Genomic DNA, 17,827 nt, shown 5'->3' with positions numbered 1-17,827 from the left:
TTGGTTTGTTTTGCCTCCAGGATTGGCCCAGAGACTCCCGGAACCAGCATCGATGTCCCCGGGACTATTGAAAGCAGCCCAGAAGATTTTAATGGGCTATTTTAAGAAAACGAAGTTGTCATGTTAGAGGGGAGGGGGAGGGAATCTCCCAGGGGAAAAAAAAATCTCCCAGAAGAGCTTCAGTCAGAGTTGGCAACCCTAGTTAGTAGGAGCTGAATGAGGACAGGGTAGCAGCTTGGCAAACTGGCACAGAGAGGCCATTCCCTGGAGAAGGGGGTGGAACAAGGCACAGACAGGAGCAGGAGAAGGAAGTGAATGGAGGCTGGGATTGCACAGTAGCGGGGCAGGGGGAAGACGGTAGGAGACAAGCTCCAAGACGTAGGTTAGGACCGAGTGCAGGGCCTTGCAGGGGAGGAAAATAAGTTTGCACTTGCGGCATTACAGGAGGAGCCGCCCGGGAGAGGTGCAGGGACAGCCAGACTGGGGCAAGGCAGATCACTTTAGCACGTGCTGGACGGAGGCAGCGTAGGTGTCCGTGGGGACACGGGCAGACGTTTCACCTGTCTGGACAGACCAAGGGTTGGGTTTTCAAAATGCTGGGGAAGGGAAGTGGCCAGATGTCTGTATTGAGGCTTCTATTTCCCCTCCGTTGTGTGAGGGCCACACCTCACCGTGTGCTTTGCTCTGTATACTGACTCCACAGTCCCCCCTCCCCCCTTCTGTATGGGCCCATTTTCATTCTTTGGCCTTTTGCCAGGCTCAGGAGGTGTGTGTGTGGCGGGGGGAGGTTATGGGGAGTGAGAACAGCCCCCCCAAACAACTCTCTCAGGCTGGGTTTTGAACCCGTAGACCAAGCGCTGGCCAGGTACACAGAGGGGCAGGAAGCAGGGCTGGGTGCATTTACATATCCATAGAAAGTTGAGCAAGAGCACGGAGCCGGCTCCGGGAGCAGCTGCCCTGCAGCAATGAGACCTATTAGCACGGAGCCGCCCACCCGGTTACCCCCACGGCACCGGGGTGGCAAGTCAGGGACACCGAAGACAAGAGTGTTTGAAGAGCTGCAGCGATGTTCGGGGAAAGCTTTGCCTTTTTCCCCATTTGGCAACACGGGAGCGAGAGAGCAGGTAGTTCAGCGGACCTCGCAGCACGACAATGCCACACACAAGTAACAGCCAGTTCTTCATCTGAGCGGCCATTTTTCTTGTTGGTTTTCAGATCCTCCTGCAACCTGTTTTTTTTTTTTTTAAAGAACAGGAGGACTTGTGGCACCTTAGAGACTAACCAATTTATTTGAGCATAAGCTTTCGTGAGCTACAGCTCACTTCATCGGATGCATCCTGTGGAAACTGCAGAAGACATTATATACACAGAGACCATGAAACAATACCTCCTCCCACCCCACTCTCCTGCTGGTAATAGCTTATCTAAAGTGATCACTCTCCTTACAATGTGTATGATAATCAAGTTGGGCCATTTCCAGCACAAATCCAGGTTTTCTCAGCACCCCCCCCTCCAAAAACCACACACACAAACTCATTCTCCTGCTGGTAATAGCTTATGCAAAGTGACCACTCTCCCTACAATGTGCATGATAATCATGGTCAGTTTGGATGAGCTATTACCAGCAGGAGAGTGAGTTTTTGTGTGTGTGTGTGTTTGGGGGGGGGGGCGGGGTGAGAAAACCTGGATTTGTGCTGGAAATGGCCCACCTTGATTTTCATACCCATTGTTAGGAGAGTGGTCACTTTGGATAAGCTATTACCAGCAGGAGAGTGAGTTTGTGGGGGGGGGGGCGCAGGGTGAGAAAACCTGGATTTGTGCTGGAAATGGCCCAACTTGATTATCATACACATTGTAAGGAGAGTGATCACTTTAGATAAGCTATTACCAGCAGGAGAGTGGGGTGGGAGGAGGTATTGTTTCATGGTCTCTGTGTATATAATGTCTTCTGCAGTTTCCACAGGATGCATCCGATGAAGTGAGCTGTAGCTCACGAAAGCTCATGCTCAAATAAATTGGTTAGTCTCTAAGGTGCCACAAGTCCTCCTTTTCTTTTTGCGAATACAGACTAACACGGCTGTTACTCTGAAACCTTTTTTTTTTTTTTTTTTTATAAACAAAGATCCCCAGGACTGTTGTACAGAAAGTCCAAACCGTCCTAGTTACCCTGGCATGCTGATCCGCTTGGGAAGAGAGGCCAGCTCAGCGCTTGGGTCATTTTACAGGGTAGATTATCAGTAATATTATGGCAGTGCCTCAGGACCCCACCATGGACCAGGGCCCCATTGTGCGGGTGCTGTGCACACACATGGGAAGACATGCCTGTGGGGGCCAGGGACCGGCCACACTGCGGCTGGCAGTGCGCCCCCCAGCCCGGGCAGACAGACTTACACCAGCGAGGCTCAAGCCAGCACGCTAAAAATAGCAGCGTGGGCCTCGCAGCTCCAGAAGAGACTCCAGCGAGCCACCTGGGCTCAGACCCAGGGGTCAGGTGGGCTGGAGGACCCAAATTATGGCCCGAGCCACAACAGCTACATGGCTACTGGTAGCATGCTAGCTCGAGCCCTGTTTGCATGACACCATCTACCCAGGCCGGGAGGCTGCTGCCAGCTGCTGTGTCGACGTACTTAGAGTCTCTTGTCTTATACTTAGACTGCAACAACAGTGGGACCCAGCCCGGAGAAACGCAAGGAAACAGGCGAGACTGTATTGGTCAGCACGATAGGCGCTGGTGTCAGACATCAATCTAGCTTTGCAGACGTCTAGCTTTCTATATGCATCAGGGAAGAGGAGATTTTTAAGGAGCAATATGAAGGACAATGAGTTGGCTTTACGGCGGTTTATAGGTATCTCCTCCCACGTGCAACGGGCAGGATGGGAGAAAGCCCAAAGGTACTCGTGTGACAGTTTAACAGGTGGACAATGGTGGCTGGCAACACCGGCCCATCAGAGGCCAGAGTTGACATTTCAATAGTGAATGAGAGAGGACAGGTCAGGTGGGGATAAGCTTTGCAGGGCCTGGAGGGTGAAGACAAGTGGCTTGTGCGTATGTGGTGGATAAGGAGGAGCCAGTGGAGGGATGCAAAGAAGGGAATGGCTGAAATGATAAACCGGGAGAGTGATCTTTGCAAGAGTGTTTTTAAATGGATAAACTGGGCAAGATGGGATTGATCCAGGCCAGAGAGGAGGATGTTGCAGAAGTTAAGACGCAAGGTGACAGAGAAGACTGTTAGCTATGTAGAGATAGGAAAGGCGAGATCTTACAGATGTTCTTCAGGAAGAATTAGGACAATTCAGGCCCAGCCTGGATGTGAGGCTCTAGAGGGGACAGAGTTAGGGATGACACTCAGGTACAAGTAATAGGGAGGATGGTGGTGATGTCCACAGTGACTGAGAGATGGGAGTGGTGTGAAAGGAGGACGACGTAGAACTCTTTTTTTGCCTGTATTACGCTTAAATTGGTGGCTGGACATCCATGACTAGGTGTCAGAAAGACGGGCTGAGACTTTAGTTTGAACAGAAGGAGACAGGTCCAGAGTGGAGAAGTGGATCTGAGTTATTTGCATGGAGATGCTAATGAGATCCCAGAAACAAGGTACAGAGCAGGGGTGTTGGACATACAGCCTGTGGGCTGGATCTGGCCTGTGCGATGGATCCGTGTGGCCCACATCTCACATTGAGATGGTGCACAATCTCAGCTTTCTTTTTAAGAAGAGTTTCTAGCACTCCTGGCTGCAGAGACAAACTGCCAAGTGTGACCCAGTGCCGTGACATCTGCCTCGATCTGCACACCTCCTGTGTGCAAAAAAAAAAAGTGACCCCGAGTTGTAGTCTATGCTGACCACTACTAATCCAGCTGGACCGTCAGCACTAAAGCCAATAATGACACTTCAGCATCAATATTAGACCATTTAAGTTGATGGAATGAGGTAGAATCATAGAATATCAGGGTTGGAAGGGACCTCAGGAGGTCATCTAGTCCAACCCCCTGCTCAAAGCAGGACCAATCCCCAATTTTTCCCCCAGATCCCCAAATGGCCCCCTCAAGGATTGAACTCACAACCCTGGGTTTAGCAGGCCAATGCTCAAACCACTGAGCTATCCCTCCCCCAGATGTGAAGCCCAGAGCTGACAACTATCTGCTGGGAACAAAACAAGGAGTAATGGTCTCAAGTTGCAGTGGGGGAGGTTTAGGTTGGACATTAGGAAAAACTATTTCACTAGGAGGGTGGTGAAGCCCTGGAATGGGTTACCTAGGGAGGTGGTGGAATCTCCATTGGTAGAGATTTTTAAGGCCCGGCTTGACAAAGCCCTGGCTGGGATGATTTAGTTGGGGATTGGTCCTGCTTTGAGCAGGGGGTTGGACTAGATGACCTCCTGAGGTCCCTTCCAACCCTGATAGTCTATGATTCTATACCTCCAGGGGCTCTGGAACAATTTGTGTGGGGGTGCTGAGAGCCATTGGTAAACCCTATATGGGATGGAAACCACCTCAAGCCAGGGGGTGCGGCAGCCCCAGCACCCCTAGTTCCAACCCGTATAAATAAAACTCCACAGAAAGAGAAGGAACAGGCACTAGCGGGTACTCCCTGATCCCCTTCATGGTTCCCTCTGGTTTACTTCCAACAGGATTTGGGGCACAAGAATATCAGGGAACCTGCTGACACCCTTATGGAGGCTGCAAGACACCATAGGAAGTCTCTTAAAACATATAGCATTTAAGAGTGAACGCAACCCTTCCTATAGGTTTTTTGAACCATCCTATAGAAAGAGATACTTCTCTCTGAAGTTCTATAGGGTGGTGCAAAAGCCTATGGAAAAGCTACCATTTTCTATTCCTTTTTAATAGGGTTTTTCCACAAGAAAAGGAAGTCCCCCACCCACTGAAATCTTGAGCCCCTACATGCCTCTACGGGCAAGAAGGAGCAGCAAGGTCTCAGAAAGCATACAGAAAGTGCGTGGGATGGGAGAGAGCACAGCAAAGGGGGCCCCGCCCCATTCTGCAGCTGCATTTGAAAGGTGCCAGATGCCCACTTCAGGCCATTGCCTAAGGCAAGTGGCACCAGCTCAGTGCATTGGGGGGGGGGATCTTTGATACTCCCCACTGCAAAATAGGAATCCCCCCGACACTGCCTACAAGCCGGACGCTGAGGAAGGAGGAAACCTTTCAGCTGCACCTCTGCTGCTCCCCCGACCCCAGTTTCCCCTGCCCTTGACAAATCCCTCTCTTCCAGACCCTCCCCCTACATTCGCTCTCCACGCAGACTGTCAGGCAGGGCAAGTGGACAGGGCTGCGTGCCCTGGAGCCGCGCTGAAGGGCCAGGGGCGAGAGGGGAGTGGAAAGATGCAGTTGGGGTGGGGTGTGCAATGCCCCTTTGGGCTGCAGCCCACAGTTGGGGAACTTCCGTTCGAAAAGCTCTGCTCTAGGGATTATGATGAGGCAGTTCTCTGGCCTTTGTTATACAGGAAGTCAGACCAGAGGATCATAATGGTCCCTCCTGGTCTTAGAATCTCTGAATCTCATGCCAGGCTGCAACGATTCTGGTTTCAGATCCAGGGCCCAGATCCTCAAAAGTATTTAAACGCATAACACCCACTCTGACCCGGGTGACTGACACAGCGACACTGCCTGAATCTGCAGAGATCCTGGACCGATGGAGTAAGGCAACCTGAACACCTTTGAGGATCTGGGCCTAAGAGACTGAGTAGTGAGAGAGACTATGGGCATCATGGGGACAGATCCTCCACAGCTGCACCCCCTTTCCAGTGCCCCACTGCGGTTGCCTCCTGTGCACTCCCCAGACGGATAAATCAGTCAGGTTGTGGATGACGTCACATCAAGGAACAAGACGTAAAGTTAGCGGTAAGAATTTGTTTTCCTGTTTGAAGTAGTACACGCTATTTAGTTCATTCAAAAAGCCAAAACGAAGATCAAACTTTTATTTTTACATATTAAATTGGAGAACTATTTCACGTAGCACCTGGTGTCTGAAACATACCGCAAGGCTACAAACAATACGGCTCCTAGTCAGGAGCACCAGATATGGCCGTGACACAACATACAGAGTTCCCTGAGGCCTCGAGTTCCTGGAGAGCTACAGAACCAAGACACTCGTCTCTAGATAGTGAACAGCTCCATATGGAAGTTTTACTTCAGTTGGAATGAGATTAGAGCTGGTCAATTAGTACAAATCATTGTTCATAAACAATTAGCTGGATTTCAAACCACTGTACGATTCATCCATGCTAGAGCCCTGTTAATGACTGGGGATGAAACTCACCTCCCCCGCCCGTGGGCACAGAGACTGCACGAGGCGGGTGCATCGTTTCTGCTTTGTTTATGGGAGCACCCCCAATGGACCAGTTATTCAAAGGGATGGTCCCTGCCCTAAGGCGCTCACAATCCAAAGGTTGACAGGGAGACGGAGATTATAGAAACTAAAACAACAAATAGGAAATTGGAATGCAATGTAATTGGATTAGCTGAAGACAGCACAGCAGAGGAGGGTCTTTAGGGGTCTGTCTATACTGCACATTATGTCTGGGTCTGTGGGAGCTGGGCGTGTGGACTTGGTGTATCCAGGCCCACACTTGAGCATCCACACTGCATCGTAAATGTGTCTGCCCTCTCTCTCTACCTGTTTGTGGTGGATCTTCACTGACTCATGCCTCCGGCCAAGTCATACACAGTCTGCCTGTGAGATAAAAGCAAAGCAAAGCAAACCCCTTTGGGGTACAAGTTCAACAGGGGCCTCTCTTAGTGCCCTCTGCAATGTCTCTCTCGTTGTCTCTGCTCCGGAATAGAGCGGTGTTTTAAGGCTCCTTCCCTGGAGGCAATGTCTTCACCCTCTCAGGGCCTTTCTGGCCCCAGCTCTGGGGTGCCTCAAAGTTCAGGCCATTTTCCCAGTGGCTGGTGGGGGGGACCTGGGCCCACCCTCTACTCTGGGTCCCAACCCAGGGACACCATAGATAGCAGCCATCTGCAATGTCCCTTTAAATACACTGCGTTGCTGCTACTATTCCCTGGGCCACTTCTCTTGTGGCTCCCACACATTCTTCTCCCTTGACTCAGAGCCTTGTCCTGGTGGCGTCCCAGCATCAATCACTTTCCTCCAGCTCTAGCAAGGAAGTGGTCTCATTCTGGCCCTGCAGCTCTTCTTATACTAGCTTGCTGGGCCCTGATTGGCTGCTTCCCACACAGCCACTCTAGGCAGCTCGGAGGACCTCTCTACTGCCCTTTTCTGGGGTGGGGTGGGGTGTGGCAGGGCCACAAGGCCTCCAGCAGGGGGCCTCAGGGCCTAGTCCACCCCGTCATAGAAAGATACTTGGATAAGATCAGCATTATTTAGGTGCCAACCTACTGAGGTGGACACTGGACCTATGGTTTTATAAAGTGTACTTTTTCTAAGGCTGTCGAGAATTCTCAGCGTTTGACCTTATATATAGACATGCTTCCCAGCCGCCAGCGATTTCACTGTTTTTAATACTGTTTATGACCCCCTCCAACACTGTCACAGTGGTGTGATGCTGGCAGACTAGGTACCTGCTCATGCCAAGGTCTCCATGTCTCACCTGAACATGGACATATACATGGCTGGGACCAATCTGCCTCACCCGTGAGTTAGTGTTGTTAAAACAGGTATTAGAATTATAAGGCTGTGTTGGGTGTTTACGGTTTATTAAAAAGAAAAGGAGTACTTGTGGCACCTTGGAGACTAACCAATTTATTTGAGCATGAGCTTTCGTGAGCTACAGCTCACTTCATCGGATGCATCCTGTGGAAAGTGTAGAAGATCTTTTATACACACAAAGCATGAAAAAATACCTCCCCCGACCCCACTCTCCTGCTGGTAATAGCTTATCTAAAGTGATCACTCTCCTTACAATGTGTATGATAATCAAGTTGGGCCATTTCCAGCACAAATCCAGGTTTTCTCTATGATAATCAAGTTGGGCCATTTCCAGCACAAATCCAGGTTTTCTCAACTTGATTATCATACACATTGTAAGGAGAGTGATCACTTTAGATAAGCTATTGCCAGCAGGAGAGTGGGGTGGGGGGAGGTATTTTTTCATGCTTTGTGTGTATAAAAGATCTTCTACACTTTCCACAGTATGCATCCGATGAAGTGAGCTGTAGCTCACGAAAGCTCATGCTCAAATAAATTGGTTAGTCTCCAAGGTGCCACAAGTCCTCCTTTTCTTTTTGCGAATACAGACTAACACGGCTGTTACTCTGAAACCTACGGTTTATTAAATGCTTGTGAGTTGCTGTCAGCATTAATCTCACTTATGACATCTGTATCCTGTATTCTAAGGTAATATTTGAGCAGTTGTATTATGAGCCTCTGTGACTATGTAACTCACCAGACGGGAAAGAGACATTAAGCAGTGTGAAGTGCCAATCTGCAACTGAAGGTGTTACACCCTGCCCAACAGGAAAGGCCCATTGACACCAGACTGACTACTGTGGAACATTAAAGAGGACAACAGACTTTGTTGTTCTGCTCTTCCCGACTGCGAAGAGGAGTCACGCAAGTGGATTCCTCCCAACAGCTGAATTTGCAGCTCAGAGCACATGGGAGAAGGGGAATAAAAAACCCAATCAGAAGAAACTAGGTATCTCTATAGTGCTTAGACTCTGCGGGGCAAGGTTTTCTAAAGGTCATATAGCACTTGCTTATTATCAATGCTTCTATTACTTTTGAAACTTAAGATTGTAACTCATTTGTGCATATGCGTTTACTTGCTTTAGCCTTATAAATAATCTGTTATTTCCTTTTCCTATTTAATACATTTTATATATATAGTTTATTATAGGATCGGCTACAAGCCTTGTCTTTGGTGTGAGCTCTAAGGTGCCACTGACCTGGGCCAGTCACTTGTCCTTTGGGACTGGGAGTAACCTGAATATTGCTGTGATTCTTGGTGTAAGGGACCATCTCTCACAAAGATACGGTCACCTGGGCGGCAAGACAGATCGGCGTACCCAAGGGGACTGTCTGTGACTCCATGGTTAGGCTGTTATGGTGCCTGAGGAGTTTACACTTGATAATTGGTCGGTGAAATCGAAGTACAGATCTCACAGCCAATTGGGGATTTGTGCCCCGGTTCCTAACAGTTGGTACGCACGCTCTTGAGTCACTACAGGCAGCATTCTATTTAGAATAGAAGAAACTACAGGAACTCCTCGCTTACCGTTGTAGATCTGTTCCTGAAAAATGCTACTTTAAGTGAAACGATGTTAAGCGAATCCAATCTCCCCATAAGAATTAATGTAAATGGGGAGAGTTAGGTTCCAGGGACTTTTTTATATATACACACATATACACAGTATCAGTTTTAAAGAAACAATTGAATACTGTACACAGCCATGATGATTGGGAAGCTTGGTTGAGGGGGTGGAGTCAGAGGGGGAGATGGTTCCCAGGGAATGCCTTACTGCTAAATGATGAACTAGCACTCGGCTGAGCCCTCAAGGGTTAACTCATTGCTGTTAATGTAGCCTCTCGCTCTACAAGGCAGCACGAATGGAGGAAAGAGACACAACATGGCCGTGGCAGTTTCCCTGTGGAAACTGAACGTGATGATGAACCCCGCGCTATCCCACTGGAACGCACCACTCCCTCCACTTTCCAAAGTGCCGGGGCTGTGTGTGTGTGTGTCTGTGTGTGTGTGCGACAGACACACACACACCCCGCCTGTGTGTGAGAGTGAGAGAGAGGGAGAGACAGAGACACACACCAGGTGTGTGAGAGAAAGAGAGACGCGTATTGCACCTTTTAAGTAGATCAGCAAGTTGAGACAGCAGCTGCTGGCAGCAAGTTCCCTCCATCCTGATCCCTGTTGTGTCCTCTCTTCTCTCCCCCCCAGCTCTGTGAATAAAGCCTTGGGCCCCACATCGAAGGTGGTGCATAAAAAGAAATATCAACTAACTACTAAGTGAGCACGATCTGTTAGAGGGGTTTTCCTTCGTCCTCCCACTTCCCTGGTTCTTGTCACGCAGACAGCAAGCAGCAAAAGACCAGCAGTCCGAAGCGCAGACAATGCAATGTTTACTGGGGTAAATTTCCAGCAACCATGATTCCAATTTCCCCTACCTACTTCCTGTTTGACCCCAGTTTATGTAGTAATATTCTCCGCTATACCTTAACCCATCATTTTACTGAAATCTAACTAACCAATCCTAACATAATTCTCTAACCAATTATATCCCGCTACCCTAATGAACTTACACCTAGCAAAATTTATTATACAGCAGACAGAAACAATTAGCGAACCAGACAGATTAACAATAGAAAAGTGGGGGCCATAAAGATAAAACAATACAGAAATGAGGGTTTCACAACCACAACCATTGAGAAGTGATTTCTTGCCAGACAGGATGCTATCAAACTAAGTTTTCTTTAACCATCTTTATCTGGTGGTGATGGGCACTATCAGGACAGGATTGTCTTCCTAACAGCCCAACACCACCTTATTTCAAGGTGACTGGTTCACTTCCCAGCTTATGGCTGCCCCTGCTGCTTAGCCAAAGGCCATAGTCTAAGAACAAGGCCTCAGACTATCCTAGGGAGACAAGGCCCCCTACACAGGTGGACTGTGATTTTGATTCTTTGTTTTATACCCCTGTAACTAGCTAAGTGATAAAAATACCCCTAAGTTCTTAAAGTGTAGGCCTTTACAGGCAGGCTGGCATATTTATATTCTAACACTATCCATCCTGTGCTCTGAATGAGCCAGGACCCTATGGAAAAAGCATGATGTGCTCGTCTAATTAAAATACTTTTGTATATTGCATATGAAGAAGGGGGCAAAATTAAGGTTGCACAGGAGTACAATGTCTAGGTTCCCATTCATTGACAGGCTAACCACATTTCCACCCTAATCCCCATCCTTCTTTCTTAGGAGCCACAGAATTCTGGTATGTGGAGCAGAATTTGGACATCTGGAGTGAATACAAAAACTGGCCTCGTCTCTGCAAAAGGAGAAGTGAAACACCTATTGTAAGGAAGATAAGTCCTGTCCTGGTGGTTATGCCCAGGAAAGAGTTTCCTACATTTTTTCATAGCATAGGCTATGTTTTAATACTGAGTTTGCATCATATACCCACTTGCCCCCCTGTTCACACTCCCACAGAGCCCTTCTCCCCCTTGGCAATTCCATGACATCTCTCTAGCAATTACACCTCTTGCTTACGAGAAAAAGTAATATGAGAAAAGTATTAATGCAGCTTTAGCTGTCTTTTAATGCTATTTGGGAGCTGGAAATAAGGAGGCTGTGACCGAGTCATGTGACCAGCCAGCTTTCCACAGACCACACTTTTGAAACACCTGCTCTAAGGTGTCCACAAATACCCCATTCCATTGAAAGGCTGAACAGTTCCATTCCGTTCTGCTGGGGAGTCGGACGGTGGTTCCGAGCACGGCAATCTCTCTCCCCACCACGTTACTGATCAGGAGTGGGGAAAATGTGGTTTATGGAATGAGACCAGCCTTAGGAACTGCAGCTTCCTTTTGATACTTCAGAAAAGGTGCTTTCCAAACACTCCCAAGTTAGAGACCCACAAGCTTGAGCGTCCTTTGCATTGCACATTCTGCAGCTATTGACAGCCGTACAAGGTGGATCTAAAACTCTCCCAGCTCAACCAATGTGCAGGATCAGGGCCCCATCTGTCTGTGCCATTCTGCCTCAAGGCCCTAGCCCTACAAGCTGCTCTTCTCTTCCCCACTGCCAGTTCCCCTTCATGGAATTAGATTGAGGCTTCATGTCTCAGACTCTAAGGTCAGAAGGGACCATCACGATCATCTCATCTGACCTCCTGCACTTTGCAGGCCACAGAACCTCACCCACCCACCGCTGTTATAGGCCCATAACCTCTGGCTGAGTTACTGAAGACCTCAAACCATTGTTGCCGGCACCCAGTGCCGAGAGGCTGAACAACAGCTGGAGTGGTTCGTTACCCGGTGTGCTACACCCAATAATCACAACGGGGTGGAGAAGCAGAAAAGTTTATTTGCAGCTGCAAAAAGGTACAGGGAGAATAAAATCTCAAATCCTGCACAACAGAGCAGGAAGTTACACAGGCTTTTATACATCCTTTTTCCCAGCATACTTATCCAATAGCAAGCTGCCCCAAGTATCCATATAGCCAGCCAATCCAGTTCCCAGCTAGTTCCCTGATTCTCTGTATCATTTGTTAAACTATACATAAAGCTGCTTTATTCAGCATTGTTCTTCCATATCTCCCCTGTTTGGCCTTGCTTAGTTTCAGGCAGTCTGACTCTGCAACATACTGTTGCAGATTCTCAGCATAACTGCTGTGTGTGCCTCCAGGCGGGGGGGCCAAGGACACTTGGGCCTAGTACGCAGAGCTGCTGCGAGTGCCTCCAGGCAGGAGGGGGGGCCAAGGACACCTGGGCCTAGTGCGAGGGGGCTTCATCGACACTCGTGGTCTTCCATCCCCTCGAGTTACCTAGTGGCCATGCCCCAGTGTTCCCAACACCATGATTTAAAGACTTCAAGTTACAGAGAATCTACCATTTACAGTAGTTCAAAACAGCAAGTGAGCCATGCCCCATGCTGCAGAGGAAGGAGAAAACCCCCCAGGGTCTCTGCCAATCTGACCTGGGGGGAAATTCCCTCCTGACCAAAAATATGACGATCAGTTAGACCCTGAGCATGTGGGCAAGACCCACCAGGCAGATAGCTGGGAAAGAATTCTCTGTAGTAACTCAGAGCCCTCCCCAGCTAGTGTCCCATCACCGGCCACTGGAGATATTTGCTGCTAACAAACACATCTGCTAGAGTCGGACTGCAAACTGGGTACTTTCTTTACACTCCAGGTGATGGCTGAGCCTCCCTCCAGGATCTGGGCAACCTATGCGTCTTGAGGTGAGCTGTCCTAGTATTTGGGTGGAGCCATGACTTCCTGACAATCCCAGGTCACTACGCAGGGATAAATAGCCCTCTGCCTTGTGACTGCGGGAAGAAGGCCCTTAGCTGTCACTATTCCAGAGGTACAATATGGGCAGGTCTGGGCGAGGGAAACTTATCAAGAGCAGAGGACCCGGACTCCTTTCTGCACTTGCATCCCTTCTTATGTGGAACACCTAGGTGACTGTGTCCTGTGTCAACGTCACACCCCGGAATTTGAGCACGTGATGGACCTACGAGATGAGGGGGACTCCTGCCTCCCTCCCAGAAGAACCGTAAGACACAAGCAGCTGATTTGAGCTGATCAGACTTCCTGTGGGATGAGGCTCACAGATACCAATCCCCTTGTGGTTCCCCTTGGAGAACAGGCAGCCCGCCCGTCTCCATGCAAGTCACCCCGTTACGGGTGCTGAAACAACCATCTAACCTCGTCCCGGGACACTTTAAAATGTTCCAGGCGTGAAGCAGCATCAGACAGAAACTATTAACATGTCAAAGGCTTCCTGGGCCTCCCTTGCTGTTCTTCGGGCAGGGGCTCCTGTCTAACACCACCGTTCAATCTCCTGCATGAGCTGAGGCGCTGGCCTGCGCATACTTCAGAAAAGAGCCACATGACAAATCCTGAGGTCTGAAACTGGGGGAGGAGTCTGGCCTCAGGCAGAGCAGGCCTGTCACTGAAAACACACCCAGCTCCCCCAACTTTTACGGGCAGAAGGTTCTGCCATGGCACATGTTTGTCAGCAAAGGGGACACCCCAATATTAGAAAAGAAAGACTGGAAATGGGACCAGCAGAAGGGCTACCGAGGAGACAAATAGTGCAATATTATTGTTAGTGAATTGGTCTGTCTGCCTACTAAGAGGAAGGAGGCAGGAGCAGACCACTTGTTCCAGACTATAAGATGACCAGTAGAGACCTGCTGTTGGACACACTGTTCTTTTTCCATTACTATAGGGACAGTCGCAAATTACACTACTTTTTGACGTGTAGACACTGTGTAACTCTTTGATTTGATGCCCTACAGCTTTCTACTTCCCCTTTGCTCTTTTTGTTCATCCCAACCCACCGACTTCCAGCAGGAAGGCTACCTCTTTTAGAATATTACACTAAACGTGGAGAAGCTGTTAGGGTTGCTACACACAGCACGCCTGACACACACACGCAGAAGCAAGAAGATGAAGAGTTAAGGCATCTAACTGCACATTCTCCTCCAGCCACAAGCACATGCCTTACCATTACTTCAAGTGCCGTACCCCACAGAGCACGTACCAGGACAGTAACTCTGCCCTCCCACAAGCCCATCTTTCTCTACAGACCCATTTACCAAACTACCTCTTCCCAGCACTTAAGAACGTGCAACTGGCCAGATTGGGTCAGACCAATGGCCCATCTAGCCCATCTAGCCAGTATCCCATCATCCAATGGGATCCAATCCCAGCTTCTGGCAGTCAGAGTTTTAGGGACACCCAGAATATGGGGTTGCATCTCTGACCATCTTGGCTACTAGCCATTAATGGACCTGTCCTTCCATGAACTTCTCTAGTTCTTTTTTTGGAACCAGTTATACTTTTGGCCTTCACAACATCACCTGGCAACGAGTTCCACAGGTTGACTGTGCATCGTGTGTAGAAATACTTCCTTCTGTTGGTTTTAAACCTGCTGCCTATTAACTTCGATCGAGTGACCCCTGGTTCTTGTATTCTGTGAAGGGGTAAATAATGCGTCCCTAGTCACCTTCTCCACCCTAGTCATGATTTTATAGACCTTCCTCATGTCCTCCCTGAGTCGTCTCTTTTCCAAGCTGAACAGTCCCAGTCTTTTAAATCGCTCCTCACATGGAAGCTGTTCCAGACCCCTCAGCATTTTTGTTGCCCTTCTCTAATTCTAATATATCTTTTTTTGAGATGGGGGCAACCAAACTGCACACAGTATTCAAGGTGTGGGCGTACCATGGATTTATATAATGGCATTATGCTATTTTCTTTCTTATTATCTATTCCTTTCCTAATGGTTCCTAATGCTTTTTTGACGGCCATTGCACAATGAGCGGATGTTTTCAGAGAATTATCCACAGTGACTCCAAGATCTCTTTCTTGAGTAGTAACAGCTAATATAGACTCCATCAATTTGTATGTATAGGTGGGGTTATGTTTTCCAATGTCCATTACTTTGCATTTATCAGCAGTGCATTTCATCTGCCATTTTCTTGCCCAGTCACTCAGTTTTGTGAGATCCCTTTGTAGCTCTTCACAGTCAGCTTTGGACTTAACTAGCTTGAGTCATTTATTATTTTCTGCAAACTTTGCCACCTCACTGTTTATCCTTTTTTCCAGATCTTTTATGAATATGTTGAACAGTGCTGGTCCCAGTACAGATCCTGGAAGGACACCACTATTTACCTCTCTCCAGTCTGAAAACTATTTATTCCTACCCTTTGCTTCCTGTCTTTTAACCAGTTACTGATCCATGAGAGGATCTTCCCTCTTATCCCATGACAGCTTACTTTTCTTAAGAGCCTTTGGTGAGAGACCTTGTCAAAGATTTTCTGAAAGTCCAAAGTACACTATAGCTACTGGATCATCCTTGTCCACATTTGTTGACCCCATCAAAGAATTCTAATAGATTGGTGAGGCATGATTTCCCTTTACAAAAGCTGTGTTGACGCTTCTCCAACCAAGTGTGTTCATTTATGTGCCTGATCATTGTGTTCCTTACTAGGGTTTCAACCAATTTGCCTGGTACTGAAGTTACGCTTACCAGCCTGTAATTGCCAGGATCACCCCTAAAACCTTTTTTAAAATCAGCATTACATTAGCTGTGGACATTTGGTGTAGAAGTGTGTTGTCTGGAGGAGGCCGTTGGATAAAGCAGAAGACGGAAGGCTGATGTTACTAGGAGGGGCAGAGTTAAGGTGGTAAAGTGTCCTCCTTTAGGGAGGAATACAGTGTATATTCCTTGCACCTCTTGTTTTCCACGCAGATAAGTCAAAAACAGTTCAACTTTGAAATGTCAAAGTTAGTAGTTAAGGAGTCATTATAAGGAGTGCAATTTTGCTCTGTTTAAAGAAATCAGTTGCATTCTAGGTGACTGAAAAAACGCTTCAAGCATTCTCAGTGGCATCTTAAAAATTTGTAGAAGCAAAACACGGCACAGACTGTTTAAAGAAAAAAGCTGAGGTCACTTGTAAGGCTCTCACAATGCTAGCTCAGCTATTATCCACATGTTTGTCTGCTTAACTGTGCAACTAATCACATAATCATAGAAATGTAGGACTGGAAGGGACCTTGCTATATCATCTAGTCCAGACCCCCACACTGAGACAGGACTTGTGGTTCTCAGCCAGGCATACACCTACTCCTGGGGGTACAGAGAGGTCTTCTAGGGGATACTCAACTCCTCTAGATCAAGTGTTTCTCAACCTGGAGGCTGCAAGCCCCAGGGGGTTGCATTATGGGTGGCAATCAGGGGGCTCCATGCCACAGGGGGCCCACAAAGCTAAGTTACATGCTTCAGCTTTGTGTGTCAGGGCTCAGGCTTCAGACAAGGCTCACAACTGAAAAACAGACTCAAGTATCACACTGAAACATAAGTACAATATTTATATTCCAGTCCATTTATTTTATAATTATATGGTAAAAATGAGAAAGTCAGCACTTCTTCAGTAAGTGTGCTGTGACCCTTTTGTATTTTTGTGTCTGATTTTGTAAGCAAGTAGTTTTTAAGTGAGGTGAAACTTGGGGTATGCAAGACAAATCAGACTCCTGAAAGGGGGACATTAGTCTAGAAAGGTTGAGAACCACTGATCTAGACCATCCCTGACAAGTGTTTGTCTAACCGGCTCTTAACAACCTCCAATGACTGAGATTCCACAACCTCCCCAGGTAATTTGTTCCAGTGCTTAACTACATAATAATGGCCATATTGGGTCAGACCAGTGGTCCATCTAGCCCAGTATCCCATCTTCTGACAGTGGCCAATGCCAGGTGCTTCAGAGGGAATGAACAGAACAGGCAATCATTGAGTGATCCGTCCACTGTCGACCATTCTGGCAAACAGAGGCTAGAGACACTCAGACCATGGGGTTGCATCCCTGACTATCTTGGCTAATAGCCATTGATGGACCTATCCTCCAGGAACTTATCTAGTTCTTTTTTGAACCCTATTATAGTTTTGGCCTTCACAACATCCTCTGGCAATGAGTTCCACAGGTTGTGCATTGTGGAAAGAAATACTTGTTTTGTTTGTTTTAAACCTGGCTGCTTATTAATTCCATTGGGTGATCCTTTGTTCTTGTGTTATGAGAAGGAGTAAATAATACTTCCTTAGGCACTTTCTCCACAACAGTCATGATTTTATAGACCTCAATCATATCCTCTCCTAATCATCTCTTTTCCAAGCTGAAAAGTCCCAGTCTTGTTAATCTCTCCTCATACGGAAGCGGTTCCATACCCCTAATCATTTTTGTTGCCCTTCCCTGTACCTTTTCCAATTCTAATATACCTTTTTTATATGGGGTCACCAGAACTGCACACAGGTCTAAACCTTCAGTTAGGAAGTTTTTCCTAATATCTATACTAAATCTCCCCTGCTGAAATTTAAGCCCATTTCTTCTTGTCCTGGCCTCACTGGTTAAGGAAAACAATGTATCACCTCCTCTTTATAACAATATTTTATACATTTGAAGATTATTATCAGGTCCCTCAGTCTTCTCTTCTCCAGACTAAACAAGCCTGATTTTTTCAATCTTCCCTCAGAGGTCACGTTTTCCAGACCTTTGATGATTCTGTTGCTCTTCTCTGGACTTTCTCCAATTTGTCCACATCTTTCCCAAAGTGTGATGCCCAGAACTGGACACTGTTCTCCAGCTGAGGCCTTATCTGCGCTTAGTAGAT

The sequence above is a fragment of the Lepidochelys kempii genome, chromosome 1 (genome assembly GCF_965140265.1).
Source record: "Lepidochelys kempii isolate rLepKem1 chromosome 1, rLepKem1.hap2, whole genome shotgun sequence".
Classification (NCBI taxonomy): Eukaryota; Metazoa; Chordata; order Testudines; family Cheloniidae; genus Lepidochelys; species Lepidochelys kempii.
Note: the sequence above shows the minus strand (reverse complement) of the source record.